This window comes from Trachypithecus francoisi, unplaced genomic scaffold (genome assembly GCF_009764315.1).
Source record: "Trachypithecus francoisi isolate TF-2019V2 unplaced genomic scaffold, Tfra_2.0 Contig00398, whole genome shotgun sequence".
NCBI classification, from domain to species: domain Eukaryota; kingdom Metazoa; phylum Chordata; class Mammalia; order Primates; family Cercopithecidae; genus Trachypithecus; species Trachypithecus francoisi.
Window position 1 is genome coordinate 38,298 of NW_022680619.1, and position 11,660 is coordinate 49,957.

An 11,660-nucleotide genomic window follows, 5' to 3' on the forward strand; every position below is an offset into this window, starting at 1 on the left:
CATCTTTCTCACAACTGAAGCTTTTCACATTTTGCCACATTGTATTGCAGTGATTTGTTTACAAGTCTGTCTCTGCTACAAAAGCCCAAGCTGTCTCAGAGGACAGAAACTTACATTAACTGGAATGCCAGACCCTAGCAAAATGCCCAAAATTTAGTTGTTACTTAAAAAAAAAAAAACTACTAAACACATATCTTACAGTTCAGACACATTAAATGTACAGCAATTCCTATTTCTGCCATCACAGTAATACTATACAGAATCTAAATTCTTTAAATACCCTTATCTGTACCAAAACGAAAACAGCATAACTCAAGAAGGAAGGATGAATGACTACATTTAAACTGTTTTTATATTCAGCCACTCCACTTTCTTCCTAGGATTCTAGGGTCACTACATATTCCTTTCCCAAAGGGTTTGGATGTCCACAGGCAACCTACCATGGATATCAAATACTGATTAAATTCTTGATAAGTCTTGCTGCTGAAATCAAAATCTGATCTTGTCTAATGGGAAGAAATAAAAAAATTGTCACTATCACCTATATTCCCTTTCCTCCTCCTTCCTATCAGGTCACGTATATCTAGACTTAATTTCTGAGTAACAGTGATTTAACACAGAGCTATCTCATTCATACCTTTTGTAGCAAACATTTTTCTTTGCGGCAGTCAGTTTTTATGATACCTAACAGAAAAAAACAAACAAAATGAAACATTTAACATACCTTTGAATACAATGCCTTTGACATAGTAAAATACAAAAATAAACTATAAATGTAAAGATATGCAAATATACACATACACAAATATCCAGTTGTCTAGTTAAGGATTTTATCCTTTTGTGGTACATTCTCCTTAAGTGAAAATAAATAGAAGCTCAATAAGTTGTACACTTCAGATGCTTACTTCACTAAATAAAAAATAATAAAAATGCTTTTGATGTTTCACTATTAAAAAACAAAGTTCTGACTGGGTGCGGTGGCTCATGCTTGTAATCCCAGCACTTTGGGAGGCCAAGGTGAGTGAATCACCAGGTCAGAAGTGTGAGACCAGCCTGAGAAACATGGTGAAATCCCGTCTCTACTAAAAATACGAAAATTAGCTGGACCTGGTGGCGTACGTGCCTGTAATCCCAGATACTCAAGAGGCTAAGGAAGGAGAATCGCTCGAACCTGGGAGGTAGAGGTTGCAGTGAGCCAAGATGGCACCACTGCAGTCTAGCCTGGGCAACAAGACCTAGACTCCATTTTTAAAAAATAAAAATTAATAGAGTTCTCACTCATAAGTAGGGATTGAATGATGAGAACACATGGACACAGAGAGGAGAACATCACACACTAGGACCTGTCGGGGGTGAGGGGAAAGGGGAGGGAGGGCATTAGGACAAATACCTAACGCACATGGGGCTTAAAACCTAGATGACGGGTTGATAGGTACAGCAAACCACCCCATGCCATATGCATAACTATGTAACAAACGTGAACCTTCTGCATATTTATCCCAAAACTTAAAAGCAAAATGAAAAAAAATTAATAGAGGCTCAAAAACAGTCAGTCACTGATGTAAAATGTATTTTCTTAATGGAAAGAAAATGATGCAGCAGAAAGCACAAAAGGGAAATCTAGAAATATGCTTTTCTTGTTTGAGAACTATTAGCAACTAATTAGTTTTTAAACATTTTAAACTTGACATAGTCCTACAAGTTACACCAACAAGGTCTACCAGGCATGGTGACTCATGCCTGTAATCACAGCAATTTGGGAGGCCAAGGTGGGTGGATCACCTGAGGTCAGGAGTTCGAGACCAGCCTGGCCAAAATGGTGAAACCCCATCTCTATGAAAAAACACAAAAACTTAGCTGGGCATGGTGGCAGTCACCTTTAATCCCAGCTACTCTGGAGACTGAGGCAGGAGAATCGCTTTAATCCGGGAAGCAGACGGTGCAGTGAGCCGAGAAGGTGCTGTTGCACTTCAGGTTGACAAGAGCAAAACTCTGTCTCAAAAAAAAAAAAAAAAAAAGAGTTTACATTTGTGGACTGAGAAGAGTAATTTCAGTCCACAAGTTACACAATTAGAGGAGACCAGAAATAATACTTAGAGTTCCACATAATTGGCAATAGCTCCCCTTATCTCCCAGAAAATGTTTTTATTAGAGAAGCTACAGATACTTAAAGCAATTGTCAGCAAATGACTAATTTTTCCTGAAGACACAGCAATTAGAATGAACAATGCTGAGTGCAATAGTACCACTGCACAACAGGTCCTTAACTATGATTTTTTTTTTTATTCCGTAGCCACGCCAGTGGAGGATTTAAAAACAACACAGCTATCATGGCCCCATATTGGAATCTCATGTCCAACAGCAAGCCCAATTTCCAGAGGCCCTGGCCAAAGACAAGTAGGAATATTTTTTGCATTACAGCTGAAAGATGAAGAGAAAATTATAATATACCATTTCATAACATGGTAAAAAGGCTTTGTACCTGCGCATAATAAAACACCTCTGGTTCAAGATGTTGGCATCCAGGCTGAAGAGTGCAGAATATAAGATCCCAGGAAGAGACAACACCACTAATGGAAGGTTATAATTTATATATATGTCACACACCTTTGAGAAAAAAAGATAACATCAATATATAGACTATTCCCTGAACTTCTCAACCAAGTTCACCCAAAGAATCATCAGTATAAGATAATAATGTAACATCAGCTTTGGACATGCCTGATTCTTGAACAAACAGATAACTATAAGCTTGCTTAACATAGACTTCACCAAATATCAGTCATATTGCAGAGGATAATTTCTAAAAGACCATTACTTAAATCTTTCATTTCTTCTAGGGAAAGGTCTCACAGTTAGGGGGACAGGGTAAAGGAAGGAAGTATTTCTTTCTCCTTAAGTCCCATAAAACTTATTTATCATATGAGTTAGCTGTCAACCTAGAAAACAAAGGAGCATGTTTCTAAGCAAATGCATAACAGAAGACAACAAGGTATTAGTAGAGGAAACTGGAAAAGTGAGACTATCATGTATACTTCATGAATATTACGTTGCTGCAAAAGTAACTGCAGTTTTTGCCATTGAAAACAATAACAAAAACCACAATTACTTTTGAATCAACCTATAGTTCTGTCCAGGTTATACACTGTAACACAATAAAAGGGTACCAAGAGAAGGCAGTTGAAAGGTAGACATGGAGATCTGAAGAAATACAAGAAATATTTGGTTTCTGCCAGGAGTTAGGAACGTAAAGAACAAAAAATAATGCTAACAACAGACTTCTGTCTAGGGCCAGTGTTAACACAGGGTAATGTAGTGGTGCCTGAACCTTAAAAAAAAAAAAAAAAAGCATTTGTTTTTCCACGTGGTTTATGAAAGTCAATTATTCTGGTGAGAAAATAATCATGCACTTCAAAATGTGAGGTTATTTTAATGATGCTAATGAGATCACAGCCCATCTTAATATTTGTGCATAAAATTTAAATAATATGCCATAAAGTGAATAGCCTTCAAAAAAATCCCAATGGGGAAAATGTGACATGTATTACCTTCTCATAGAAATGCAAAATAAAGTACAGCAAGAAAGTTCTGTTGCTCTCCACGTGCACTGTAGTAGTGGACAGCCACTCTACGTAGCAGAGCAGTTTAGACACAGAGTTCGTGGATCCACCCAGTTGTCTCTCTGCAAGAAGAAACCGTGACATTCAGATACACAGTAGCAAAAGTGTTCACAATTCCAAGCTAAAGGTGAATAATACAAAGGAAAAAGTTGGTGAAGCTTTTAAAACTATCAGTGCTCCAATGTATAATTTACGTTTTACAAAATCACAGTGATTAATCATAAAACTATACTTAGCCTTCCAGGGAAGCATTAAGATGAATTCATGGAACATTCTAAACAACCAGACTCTACTAGTAAATAACAGACAAATAAAGCATTAAGCTCCAAGCAGTTATGAAAATTCTCTAGTGAGAGATATGAAAACCACTAGAAATATAGGTATTCCATTAACAGTTAAGGGAGAGAAAAAGGTTCACATAAAAGTGACATGAAAAATACATGGCCAAGCACAGTGGCTCACACCTGTAATTCTAGCACTTAGGGAGGCCAAGGTGGGCAGAGCTCTTGAATCCAGGAATTTGAAACCAGCCTGGGCAACATGGCAAAAGCTCTTTACAAAACAAATTAGCTGGGGTGGCAGCATATGCTTCTAGTTCCAGCTACTCAAGAGGCTGAGGTGGGAGAATCGCTTGAGGCCCAGAGGCAAAGGTTGCAGTGAGTGAGACTGCACCACCGCACTCTAGCCTGAGTGACAGAGCAAGACTGTTTTAAAAAAAAATTCAAGCCATGTGTAGTGGCTTATGCTTGTAATCTCAGCACTTTTGGAGGCTGAGGAGGGCAGATCACTTGAGGTCCAGAGTTTGAGACAAGCGTAGCCAACGTGATGAAACCCTGTCTCTACTAAAAATAAAAAAATCACCCAGGTGTGTTGGTGGGTCCCTGTAATCCCAGCTACTCGGGAGGCTGAGGCAGGAGAATACCTTGAACCCAGAAGGTGGAGTTTGCAGTGAGCCAAGAATACAGCAGGGGCAATACAGCAAGACCCTGTTTCAAAAAAAAAAAAAAAATCAGGATGAAATGTGAAAATGGGCAAAATGATATAGTAAACTAGAAAACAATGACAACTAATTTATTCCAACCAAATCAAATGTGGTTTAAAGAAATAAATATTCAAATGACTTTAGGAGGAATTGTTTCCCGTACTGTCAGTAACATTGCAACACAGATGCACGGAAACCTACACTACACAAATCAAAACTCAGTTTCACCCGAATTCCTGAGCTTTATAAAATGCTGTTAAACACATTTTCACTTGAATTTGGCGGGGCACAGTGGCTTATGCTTGTAATCCCAGCACTTTGGGACGCTAAGGCAGGCAGATCACCTGAGGTTGGGAGTTTAAGACCAGCCTGGCCAACATGGTGAAACCCCACCTCTACTAAAAATAGAAAAATTAGCCAGGTATGGTGGTGTAAGCCTGTAATCCCAGCTACTAGGGAGGCTGAGGCAGAAGAATCCCTTGAACCCAGGAGGCAGAGTTTGCAGTGAGCCAAGATCATGCCATTGTACTCCATCCTGGCCTGGGTGATGAAATGAGACTCCATCTCCAAAATAAAAACAAAGGAAAGAAAGAAAAATATATATATACACACAAAGGAAAAAATACATATAAAGGAAAAATATAAAGATAAATATACATATATATAATAATATATATAAAGGAAAATATATACATATAGGAACAAAATATATATATAGAAAAACATACATACAGGGAAAAAAAATATTTCACTTGAATTCAATTCAACCCTAAAACAGAATTAGCAAAATTTTTGGCTTCTTTCATTTTTCTACTAAAAAATATGGCTATCAGGCCATTTGATATTCTCCCCAGATCAATGGATGGAGTCTCTTACAGCACATATGGGTATTAGTTCAGTCCATCCATCTACTCACCCTGTCCTTCAATTCAATGTTAAATGGATTAGGAAAAGACTTGCAAAGGTGAATTCACAGCTTTACCCTCCTATCTAGGCAGTCAACAACGGTTATACACAAGGAAAAGAACTTATATAATCTTAGAATTTCAGAGATGATGACAACTCTACTACTGCCCATCACCATGAAAGTTCAGTGTCAGGACAATCAAGGATGGATTGGGAGACCATTCAATTATGCAAGCATCTACATGTAGCCAGTTGGCTATTTGCAAAACTGTAAGTTGTTTTTTTGTTTTTTTTTTTCCCAAGATGGAATCTTGCTCTGTCGCCCAGGCTGGAGTACACAGGTGCGATCTCGAATCACCACAACCTCCTTCTCCAGGGTCAACCAATTTTCATGCCTCAGGCTCCTGAGCAGCTGGGATTACAGGCATGTGCCACCACATCCAACTAATTGTTATATTTTTATTAGAGACAAGGTTTCACCATGTTGGCCAGCCTCATATGAAACTCCAGATCTCAAATATCTGCATGTCTCGGTCTCCTGGTGTGCAGGAATTACAGGCATAACTGTATCTTAACTGTGGTTTTCGGTAGCACTTGGCAACTATGTCAAACAATTTGAAACAATGATGATTGCACCAAACAGCCTCTTTTGAAGTGTTTTCCCAAATGACACTATTGACATTTTGGATCAAACAATTCACTGTCAGGACTGGCTCTTACTACCATGCAGCCACTGAAGCACACTGAGCATCCCCACTTCCCACATACTAAATGACAGTCGCAACCTCTTTCCCGTCACCATGACAACCAGAAATACCCCCTCCTTCAAGAACCACTGCTGAGAAGTTTTCTACTCTTCTCTTCTTATGATATATAACTACAATTTACTCCCTTTTTGACAGTGATATGGCATATGGTCACATGATAGAAATATGGCATTATACCTATATTTACTAAATAAAATTATTGAAAACTTGAGCTATATTAAAGCCCAATATTGTTATGACAAGCAAAATTATCCACATGTATATCCATTTATTTAAGAATTTTAGAAAGCAGAATTCCTTTTTAAATTGTCTCCCTTATGACACTAATAAAAGAGGAAAGATAATACAGAAACTGTAAGGCAGCTATTTCAAGGGTACTGGAGACTTATATTGCAAGTTGACCAAATATTGTAGATGCAAACATACAGTTTTGTTCAATCTTTTGCTCATCTGGGGAATAAAGAATGAATAAACATGGGTCCGGGCACAGCAGTTCAAAGAGGGGAATGCAGGTAGGGAGAACCACAAGTAAAAGGAGAACACATTCAGGCTGGATGTGGTGGCTCATGCCTGTGATCCCAATAGTTTGGGAGGCCAAGGCAGGAGGATAGTTTGAGCCTAGGAGTTCAAGACCAACCCAGACAACACAGTGAAACCTTGTCTCTACAAAAAATAAAAATTAGCCTGGCATGTTGGTGCACATTTTGGTCACAGCTACTCGGGGGCAGAGGTGGATCGCTTAAGCTGGGTGGTCGAGGCTGCAGTGAGCTGAGACTGCATCACTGCACTCCTGGGAGACAGATAAAGACCCTGTCTCACACAAAAACAGGGAGAGGTAATTTCAAAGGTGCAATTCTTGATGTAATTTAGATAGAAGAGATTGAACATTTAAGTGGAGTTTCTTTATAACAGTGGTTCTCAAACTTCAGCATGCACCAGAATTACGGTAGTGTTTAATTACAGAGCCCCAACTCCAGAGTTTAATTCAGTAGGTCTAGACCAAGACCTGAGATTTGCATCTCTAATAACTTTCCATGTTATGCTGACGATCCAAGGACTGTATTTTGAGAAGAATAGCTTTACAAGATGTTTACTACTCACTAATGTTCCATTTCCTTCTAAAAGTGATCAGGTGTATATGGAAACAACTTAATAATGAATATGAAGAATTAAAAACAATTTTCCAGGCCTAAGTAGCTTCTATTCTCTGTTCTACCAAACTAGGAAACCACTACAGGGATAAGAACACACAGAAAAATGAGTCTGGTCTCATCTGTTAGCCAAGCTAACCACCAGCTATTTACAACTGAAGCTAAGGGAATTGAACATTGTTTAGATATTTAAAGAGACTAAGAACTATTGGCTGGGCACAGTGGCTCATGCCTGTAATCCCAGCACTTTGGGAGGCCAAGGCAGGTGGATAATTTGAGGTCACGAGTTCAAGACCAGCCCTGGCCAACATTGTGAAAACCTATCTCTACTAAAAACACAAAAATTAGCTGGGTGTGGTGGTACATGCCTATAGTCCCAGCTACTCAAAGGCTGAAATAGGAAAATTATGTGAACCCAGGAGATGGAAGTTGCAGTGAACTTCATCAACCCACTGCACTCCAGCCTGGGCAAGGGTGAGACTGTCTTAAAATAAGAAAAACTACCAATTTTTTTAGGTGTCATAATGGTACCATTTTTTACAGTTGAATGGGAGTTGAGTTTTGCTTTAAAATAATGGAAATGGAAGATGAAAGGTATTATAGATGAAAAAAGGTTAACCAAGAGTTGCTAACTGTTGAAGATGGGTAATGGGCACAGAAGGGGAACACTACAGTACTTTCTCTACTTTTGATTGTATTTGCAATTTTCTATGATATAGTTTCAAATGCCGAAAAATTATGTGACTGATAATAGAATTTAGGAGAAGCAGCCAGGCACAGTGGCTCACACTTGTAATTATAGCACTTTGGGAGGCCGAGGTGAGCAGATCACCTGAGGTCAGGGGCTTGAGACCAGCCTGGAAAAAGTAGCAAACCCCATCTCTACTGAAAATACAAAAAACAAAAACAAAAACAAAAAAACGTAGCTGGATGTGGTGGCACATGTCTGTAATCCCAGCTACTTGGGAGGCTGAGGCAGGAAAATCATTTGAAGCTGGGAGGTGAAGGCTGTGGTGAGCCAACATTGCACCTCTGCACTGCAGCCTGGGCAACACAGTGAGAGTCAGTCTTACAAAAAAAATAAAAATAAAAAAAATGTGTATAAGAGAAAGCAAAAAACTTTAGTTAAGAAGAGTCAAAACAATCTGATTATGCAATTCCTTGAAATTTAGTCTTTTATTTTGAAGCTAAAGCACACATTTAACAAAAATTTAGAGTTCTTATTTTAAACTCCAAAGTTAAGATAAATTAATGCATATAACCCAAATACAGCACAGGAACATACTATCCAGCTACCCTACCCTGTTTTTTTAAATCTTCTCATGTCTCTGCTATCACTTGGAAGCTCATCCAGATTCATTGAGAAGCTCAGAACTCTGCATCATGTCCTGCCCATCAACATCTCAGTTACACCAGTGTCCATGCAAATGATCCCAACATTTCAGTTTCACAATTTCTTGACTTTGAATCAAATAACCTTCACCTTCACTCCACCTTAGTTACCCAGTCCCACAGATACACACTAGATTCTGTCATGACCTGAACAGGTCACACCGAAATATATTATTTTGTTGTTGTTGTTGTAACTTCCTATTGTAGCTTTGTCGCAGACTCAGCTCCAACTATAGTTACTCTTGTTTCTCAAAGTCAGAGATACTCAATCTCTTAATACTTTTTTTGCAGTGATGCGATCTTGGGTCACTGCAACCTCCGCCTCCTGGGTTCAAGTGATTCTCCTCCCTCAGCCTCCTATGAAGCTGGGATTACAGGCATACATCACCATGCCCAGCTAGTTTTTGTGTTTTTAGGAGAGATGAGGTTTCACTATGTTGGCCAGGCTGGTCTCAAACTCCTGACCTCAAGTGATCTGCCCATCTCGGCCTCCCAAAGTGCTGTGATACAGGTATGAGCCACTACACCAGTCAATACCTTAATTTTTAATGTCATTTTTCAGGTTTATCAGCCTTCTCCTGGCCTTGTTTTCCTATCTGGACTAGACCACACTGCTGATCACAACTCTCTTGTACTCCATTCAAGCAGCAAAACCAAACTGATTCAGTCTCATAAATTGCTTTCTCTTCTCCAATATGTAAATTGAAGAAAAACACAACTGCAAAGATTCGTGCCATTTCAAACTGATAATCGCCACCTTCTGCTGGGCTCTTATGATGCTCAATAATCCTTTTACTTGTCTTTAACCAGCTTGTTCTCACTGGTTGCCCTAGCAGTTAATGCCCACCTGGAGTGTCCTACTTAATTCTATTCTGTAAAACATGCTTCTCATTTTGAGTAATTTAACATTCTTAGGCACAACGTACTTCAGTGTCTTACCCTTTCTTCTAACTTTACAAATATATATTCACCTATCCATGCAGCCTCTCCTCAGTCATAGATGATAAATGGTGTCTCTGAATTCCTAACCACCCATTCAAGTAAATCTCATTACCTAGTTTTAAGGCAACACCTTCATATTTCTTCTGGAGCCCTGTACCATCACTTATCCCCAATCTTTTCTCCATTTTCAACTTATCCCTCTTCTCTGCTGGCTCCTGTGACTCTATGTATAAACACAATCACATTTCTCTCATTTTAGAGGCAAAAAACAAACTTACCCTGGTTTACAGTCCCCTATAGTTCTGTCTCTACACTTTGTTTAGTCATTTTGAAAATGTCTTCACTTGCCTTTTCCCTTACTCCCCCACCCACACAATCTGACTTCTACCTCCACACTCCACTGGAGCTACTCACAAAGGAAGCCAAAACCTTTGTACTGCCAATTCTTAAAGAAAAATTTTGTCCTTATCTTGCTGGACTTTCCTGGGATACTTGGCAACATTATTCCTTCATTCATTTTTGATATCCTATTCCATTTATTGCCTTGGAACTATTATTCTGGTTCTTTTTATACACCTGGCAATTTCTAAGCTTTCTTCTGACTGTCCTCCTCCTTGGCCTGAGAATTAAATACTGTGTATTCCCTGAGTTCTATACTTAGCCTACTGTCTGCTCCTTTCCTTCTTTCCTTCCTCTCCCCATCCCTTTCACTCTCAAATATACATGTGTATGAAAGTGTATATGCATATTAGGTTGAACCTCAGATTGCCAATCATTAACCATCTTTGACCTACCAAAAAATGGCAATTTTCTATGGTCCAGCCTAATGTTTAAATAGCTCTTTAGCATGGAAGAATAACAGAGAAAACAAAGAATAACCGAATAGAAAACTGAGAGATAACTGCAAAAAAAATTCAAACTGAAGTCTCTGAAAGGTAAAAAAAAAAAAAAAAAAAAAAAAAAAAAAAAAAAAAGTTACAACAAAAGTACTTAATTGTCCCTCTTTTAGAATAGGAATAACCACTCTGTAAGAAAGTGGTTCTAAAACACATTCAGGTAGAACTTCTGGAAGTCATACTGATCTTCTTGGTGACCACCCCCATATACTAACATATTACCTATAAGGTTGGAACAATTTTATTAGCAGAAAATGATGATTATTATAAATATAGAACATGAATGCCATGGGGAGTTTTGTTTGCTTTGGTCACTACTGTATTCCCAGTGTCAAAAAGGGTATATGGTAGGTGCTCAAAAATATTTCTGAAATGAATAAATATATCTACAAAAATATAAACCACAACAATCAAACTAAGTATTTCTCAGCTTGTTTTTATTAATATGCATTTGCCACTTGTTCATTCACTATGTCATTTGCTACAAGTGGAAACAGGTCAGGAAAACTATGCAACACAGCCTTAAAAAAGGAACATTCTATGCATTAACTTTGTGTTGAGTGATGCAGCACCTCAAGGCCCAGGTGCAAGAAAATTCTGTTATAAAACCATTGTTGTAGTGTCAGTTTGGAATTGTGTACCACTAGCAATAGAATAATACATCCTGTTAAATCTAAGGAAGGCAAGTTTTTGTTACCTTGAAATAAATGGTTGATGTAAAGAAGAGCTGTGCTAGATGGTTAAAAAGAAGCAGTTTCACCTTCAGGAATTAAAAAAAAAAAAGATTTATCAAAATCCATTCAATTATACTGCACTGAATTAAATGACTTCAATTTTCATGATACATACCACAGAAGCTACAAAAAATAATCCAGCTCACAAGCTGAAGGAACTGTGACTGACAACAGAGGCCATCCAGAGAGAAAGGCTCTTTTTTTTTTTTTTTTTTACTGTATTTACTGTATAATTTGCTTAAACCCTAAGAAAAAATGGTAACCTGGGTG

General features: G+C 38.3%; 2 long non-coding RNA genes across 2 annotated transcripts; both read right to left on the reverse strand.

Moving 5' to 3' along the window:
* Positions 1–2,509: 2,509 nt before the first annotated feature.
* Positions 2,510–4,579, reverse strand: LOC117083856. Its single transcript, XR_004437235.1, has 3 exons — positions 4,543–4,579; positions 3,549–3,682; positions 2,510–2,607 (listed from the first exon to the last, which is right to left on the reverse strand). It is a non-coding gene; the product is annotated as an uncharacterized LOC117083856 (long non-coding RNA).
* A 1,230-nt stretch (positions 4,580–5,809) lies between these two features.
* Positions 5,810–11,419, reverse strand: LOC117083858. The gene is made up of 2 exons (XR_004437238.1): positions 11,354–11,419; positions 5,810–6,725 (listed from the first exon to the last, which is right to left on the reverse strand). It is a non-coding gene; the product is annotated as an uncharacterized LOC117083858 (long non-coding RNA).
* Between the last annotated feature and the right edge of the window lie 241 nt (positions 11,420–11,660).